Source organism: Martes martes, assembly GCF_963455335.1.
Source record: "Martes martes genome assembly, chromosome: 2".
Lineage (NCBI taxonomy): Eukaryota > Metazoa > Chordata > Mammalia > Carnivora > Mustelidae > Martes > Martes martes.
Genome location: NC_137889.1, coordinates 191,698,230 through 191,704,452, shown reverse-complemented (window position 1 = coordinate 191,704,452; position 6,223 = coordinate 191,698,230). Strand labels below are relative to the sequence as shown.

General features: G+C 34.4%; 1 pseudogene across 1 annotated transcript; it reads left to right on the top strand.

Moving 5' to 3' along the window:
- The first annotated feature begins 4,717 nt into the window (after window positions 1-4,717).
- LOC308338890 (small ribosomal subunit protein eS24-like) lies at window positions 4,718-5,034 on the top strand (annotated as a pseudogene). The gene has a single exon. The product of its transcript is annotated as a small ribosomal subunit protein eS24-like (transcript).
- The last annotated feature ends 1,189 nt before the right edge of the window (window positions 5,035-6,223 follow it).

The following is a 6,223-nucleotide window of genomic DNA, read 5'->3' as shown; positions in this document are numbered from 1 at the left end:
ATCTTAGAAGAAAGACTTTTACCTTTTCATCTTTGAGTATGATGTCAGTTGTGGGGTTGTCACATTTGGCCTTTATTATGTTGAAGTACATTCCCCCATACCTAATTTGTTGAGAGTTTCTATCATAAATGGATGTTGAATTTTATCAAATGCTTTTTTTTTTGCATTTATTGAGATGATCATATAATTTTTGAAATTTTTAAGTCTTTAATTCCAGTATAGTTAACATACAGTGTTATATTGGTTTCAGGTTACAATATAGCGATTTAACAATTTTATACCTTTAAACAACAGTTTTATACCTTTAACAACAATTTTATATACAGCTTGTCATGATAAGTGTACTCTTTAATCCCCATTACCTGTTTCACCCATCTCCTCCATCCACCTCCTTTCTGGTAGCCATCAGTTTATTCTCCACAGGTAAGAGCCCATTTCTTGGTTAGTCTCTCTCTCTTTCTCTCTTATTTTTTTCCTTTGCTTATATTGTTTCTTAAATTCCATATAGGAATGAAGTTACATAATTTTTATTCTTCATTTTGTTAACATGGTATATCACACTGATTTGCAGATGTTGAACTATACTTTCATCCCTGGATAAATCCCACTCAATCATGATGTATAATCCTTTTAATGTATTGTTAAATTTGGTTGGCTGATATTTTGTTGAGGAATTTTACATCTATGTTCATAAGGGATATTGGCTTGTATTTTCTTTTCCTGTGTTATTCTTCTTTGGATTTGGTATCAGGATAAAGCTGACCTTGTAAAGTGAGTTTGAAAGATTTCCTCTTCTATATTTTGGGAGAGTTTAAGAAAGATTAGTATTCTTCAAATGTTTGGTACAATTCACCAGTGAGACCATCTGGTCCTGGGCTTTTATTGAATGGGAGTTTTGATTACTGATTTAATCTCCTTACTAGTAACTGCTCTGTTCAGTTTTCTAATTTAATCATGATTCACTCTTGGCAGATTATGTTTCTGGAAATTTATCTATTTTCACAACTTGTCCAATTTATTAGTATATAACTGTTCATAACAGTCTGTTATGACCCTTTGTGTATTTCTGTGGTAACAGTTGTAATATCTCCTCTTCCATTTCTAATTTTATTTAAGTCCTATCTCTTTTTTTGAATAAGTGTAGCTAAAGGTTAGTACATTTTGTTTTTCTTTTCTAAGAACAAACTCTAAGTTTCACTGATCTTTCCCAGTGTCTTTTTAATCTCTATTTTATTTCTGTTCTAATCCTTGTTATTTCCTTCTTTCTAACTAACTTTGAGTTTCACTTGTTCTTCTTTTCTAACTCTTTGAGGTGTATAGTTATGTTATTTTAGACTTTTTTTGTTTCTTAAAGTAGGCATTTATCACTATGAACTTTCCTCTTAGAGCTACTTTTGCTGCATCCCATACATTTTGGTATGTTCCATTTCCATTTCGATTTGTCTCAAAGGAATTTTTTAAGAAGGCATTTTTAAATTGATTTTGTGATTTCTTCTTTGTCCCATTTAGTAGCATGTTGTTTCTTCACATATTCATAAGTTTACCAGTTTTCTTCATGTAAGTAATTTCTTGTTTCATACCACTGTAGTCAGATAAAAAACTTGATATGACTCCAATCTTTTTTAATTTATTTGAAGTGTTTTGTGACCTATCATATGATCTATCTTGGAAAATATTCCATGTACAGTTGAGAAGAATGTGTATTCAGCTGCTTTTGAATGGACTGCCTTGTAAATATCTGTTTGCCAATCTGGTCTAACATGTCATTTAAAGCCAATATTTTCTTTTTTTTTTAATTTATTTATTTGACAGACAGAGATTACAAGGAGGCAGAGAGACAGGCAGAGAGAGAGAGAGAGGAGGAAGCAGGCTCCCCGCTGAGCAGAGAGCCCGACACGGGGCTCGATCCCAGGACCCTGGGATCATGACCCGAGCCAAAGACAGAGGCTTTAACCCGCTGAGCCACCCAGGAGCCCAAAGCCAATATTTTCTTATTGACTTTTTGCCTAGATGATCTTTGCATTGATGTAAGTGTGGTATTAAAGCCTTGTACTATTGTATTGCTGTCTATTTCTCCCTTTAGGTCTATTAATATTTGCTTTACATATTTAATTGTTTCTATATTGGGCACATAAATATTTACAAATGTTATATCTTCCTGTTGGATTGATCCCTATATCATTAAACATTTTTCTTAATTAAATACTTTAGGTCTTTAGATGTCAAAAGACTTTTCTTTGAGTGACAAGTTCTTTTTTTATCTGGAATGTGATGAGTTTGCTATTTCAAGACCACATACACATATTTGGGTGGCTGAGGAAGCCTGGTGGCATCTAGGCTTCCCTGAAGTGATTTCTGCATGCCTATCATCCTCTTTGACCTTTCAGTTAGAATTAGTCTGCCATAATTCTCAGAGTAGAAACCAGAATACAAGAAAGCCCCTGCCAATACTTCCTATGAGTTCAGACTATTCTATGGTTTACAGGATCTTCTATTGCCTTCTTTAACCTTGTAATTTCTGTGAACTTTCAGTTTTACATCCTTGTCCCTAAAAATTTACATAAAACTCCTCCCCATGTTTAATCAGCAGATATAAATAATCTATTCCAGAAATCTCACCTCATTTGTCTCTCAACAACCTTCTTCTTTTGTTTTCTATAAGAATATGATGTCTTATAGGAAATAGCAAATGCTCAAGCAATTCTCAAAATTCATGAAAATACAATATTCGCTCAGCCATGGGCCTTTGAGACCTGAACATGAAGCAATAGTTCTACATAAGCTAGTCCAACATGAGCTAGTGGGTCCCCATAAGTAGATGGGAATTAATAAAAACCCTTGCCTCTGCTGAAAACATTCAACATTTGGCTAACTCTCCTGCATTTGGCTCTCTTTCATGAGAAATATACAAAGTCAGTTTTATACTAAGTAGGAGTATTTATGTGAAAAATATTCCCTGATTTATGAATTGCTTTGTGACTCTGAACTTTGGCTTTCCTAAGTGCAGTGACTCTTATAACTGACATGACCATTGCTGGGATCTTGTGTATGTGTATAAAGTTGTTATGCATATTAGCTCCTGAGAAGCATGGGGTTTTTAAAGGAGAGAAGATACTTCATTACATCTCCTTGTACCTGAGCTATCTGCTGAGTGACTACTTCAAAAACTTCTGATGAAGAGCTATGCCTAATATTAGCCTGCTATCAAGATGGGGTTTTTTGATCAATATCCTTCTGGATCTACTGCCTAAGACAGCTCTGTGAGCTAAGAAACTTCCTCGTGGGAACTGCAGAAACTATGAGTGTTTAGCAAACTAATTTCAAATTGTTTTGAGATACATTTATTTTAAATTTGAAAAATCAAGTAAAAAATTTAAAAATTTAAATACTTTGCTACAAATCATATAATGCATTTAAGGGTCACTTCAGGGGCACTTGGATGGCTCAGTCGGTTAAGCATCTGATTTCAGCTCAGGTCATGTTCTCAGGGTCTTTGGATGGAGCCCTGCATTGGGCTCCAACCTCACCAGGGAGTTTGCTTGTCCCTCTTCCTCTGCACCCTCCCCTGCTTGTTCTCTCTCCTTCTCAAATAAATAAAAACTTAAAAAAAAATCACTTCAAAATGATTAAAGGTTCAAAACACCTAATAATATGATCTCAAAAGTAAATAAAATGCTGGAAAAGTCATAAGAGAAATAAATTTATAATCATAGTGGTAATTACTCTCTTCTTTCAGTAATTACTGGAAAAAGAAAAGTTTACTTTAGATTAATTTTAAAAACATTCTTAACAGAACATCATCACTATATTATAGAACTATATGTTCAACAACCATAAACGTCACATTTTCTAGCACACATGGAGAAGACAATTCAAAATAACATAAATCATGTAGGTCAAAAAAAAGAAAAGGAAATCCAGTGGAAATTAGAAAATATTTCAATTAAATAATAAGAAAATTACTACATGTCAAATATTAAGTGCAAACAAAGGCGTGCTTCAATAGAAATATATAGCCTTAAATACACCTTAATAAAGGTTGAAAACTAATGGGGTAAGCCATTATATAAAAAAAAAAGAGAGAGAGAGAGAGAGAAAAAGAGAGAGAGAGAAAACCAGCAAACTAACAACCTCCTTTTGCCCTCCTCCTCCTGCCCATAAAAGGGAAAATATAAACTTAAGAGAAGAAAATAATGAAACATACAACAAACATGCAAGAGCATTAACAAAGCCAGAGACAAATTCTTTGGAATGATCAAAATAAAATAAAACAAACAAACATAAAGAAAGTGATCTTTACCAGTAATGAAAATAAGGGTACATTACTCTGTGTTTTGCAGACATTAAAAAGTAAGTCGATATTATAAACAAATACTAATAAATTTTAAAATTTAGATGTAATGGAAAAATCATCAAAATATATCATTTAACAAAAAATTCAGGATGAATTGGAAAATGCCCCTTATTAAATTTTAACACTTAAGGAAGTAAAAATTCTTTTATACAAGCTTCTTTGTACCACAGAAAAGGAACACTTACCACTTTATTCTATGACACTAGGATAATGCTGATACTTAAGAAAAAAAAATGAGAAATGAAAATTACAGAACAATCTCACCTAATAGCATATATTAAACATAGAGCACCCAAACAAAAACCACTTTAAAAGAACACTGAGCTCTTTTAGTCTCTGGCTGCTTGAAGCTCAGCTGCCATCATGAACGACACAGTAACTATTGGGACCAGGAAGTTCATGACCAACCGACTACTTCAGTGCAAATGGTCATTGGTGTCCTTTATCCTAGAAAGGCAACAGTACCTAAGACAGAAATTCGGGAAAAACTAGCCAAAATGTATAAGACCACACCAGATGTCATATTTGTATTTGGATTCAGAACCCATTTTGGTGGTGGCATGACAACTGGCTTTGGCATGATTTATGATTCCTTGGATTATGCAAAGAAAAATGAACCCAAACATAGACTTGCAAGACATGGCCTGTATGAGAAGAAAAAGGCCTCAAGAAAACAGTGAAAAGAACGCAAGAACAGAGTGAAGAGAGTCACGGGGACTGCAAAAGCCAATGCTGGTACTGGCAAAAAGAAAAGTAAAGATGCTGCAGTGGTTTTATCTGTGGGGATTGTGCAGATTTTTCATGAGAGGATTAATATACTAAGAATGTTAATATGAAAAAAAAAGAATATTGAATCGTGACCAAATTATGCAAACATAATTTAACAAAAGAAAATAAGTTAATATCTTCTAGTATTAACTAAAGTTTGAATGTCAATCTAATTTTATTTCTTTTATGATTTCAGTTTTGTTTTGATTACTGTTTTTGTTTGTTGTCCTTTCTTCTTCTCCGATAATGTCTGATTTTTATTGTTGTTGCTTGTGTTTTCTTTTTTTTTTTTAAAGATTTTACTTGTTTATTTATTTGTCAGAGAGAAAGAGAGAGCATAAGCAGGCAGAGTGGCAGGCAGAGGCAGAGAGAGAAGCAGGCTCCCTGCTGAGCAAGGAGCCCTATGCGGGACTTGATCCTAGGACTCTGGGATCATGATCCAAGCCAAGGTAGACGCTTAACCAGCTGAGTCACCCAAGCATCCAGTGTTTCCTTTTCTTTATTCTTATGTCCTGAAAATTCTCATAATGTGTCTGGATCAGTTTATTTTTCTTTTATTTACTCTGCTTTAAGTATCAGTATATTTTATTGATGCCCATAAGACATCTGTTTTTCCAGTCCTCTCTCCTACTAGAAACCCTCCAATGGTTTCCACCTCACCTGAATGATTTCCGTAGCCCACAAGGCCCTCCCTTGGACCACTCAGCTCTAGCGCACTAACCTCCTACTCTGAAGGAATTTGTCAGATAGCTAAGAGAGTAAGAGAGAAATTACAGAACAGCTCTCTAGTAGTACAACTACTGGAGTGAACTGAGCACAGTCTTAGGTAGCCAATAGGAAAGCCACCCGACCTAGTGTTGGAAAAATACCCACCCCTCAAAAATCCCCAAGAAATAAAATGTAAAAATAAAACTGAAGCAGATAAGAGTTATCCAAACAGAAAGGAATTTCAAGTAGAGGGACTATCCTGTATAAATGAGAGTGGTGAGGTAGGCTGTGTTGTGTCTGTGGCATTGTGAGTCACTAAGTAGGGCAAGAGTTAGAGCAGAGAGATAAATGAAAGATAAAGCTAGAGATGCAAGCCTGGGCCAAAAATAAAGA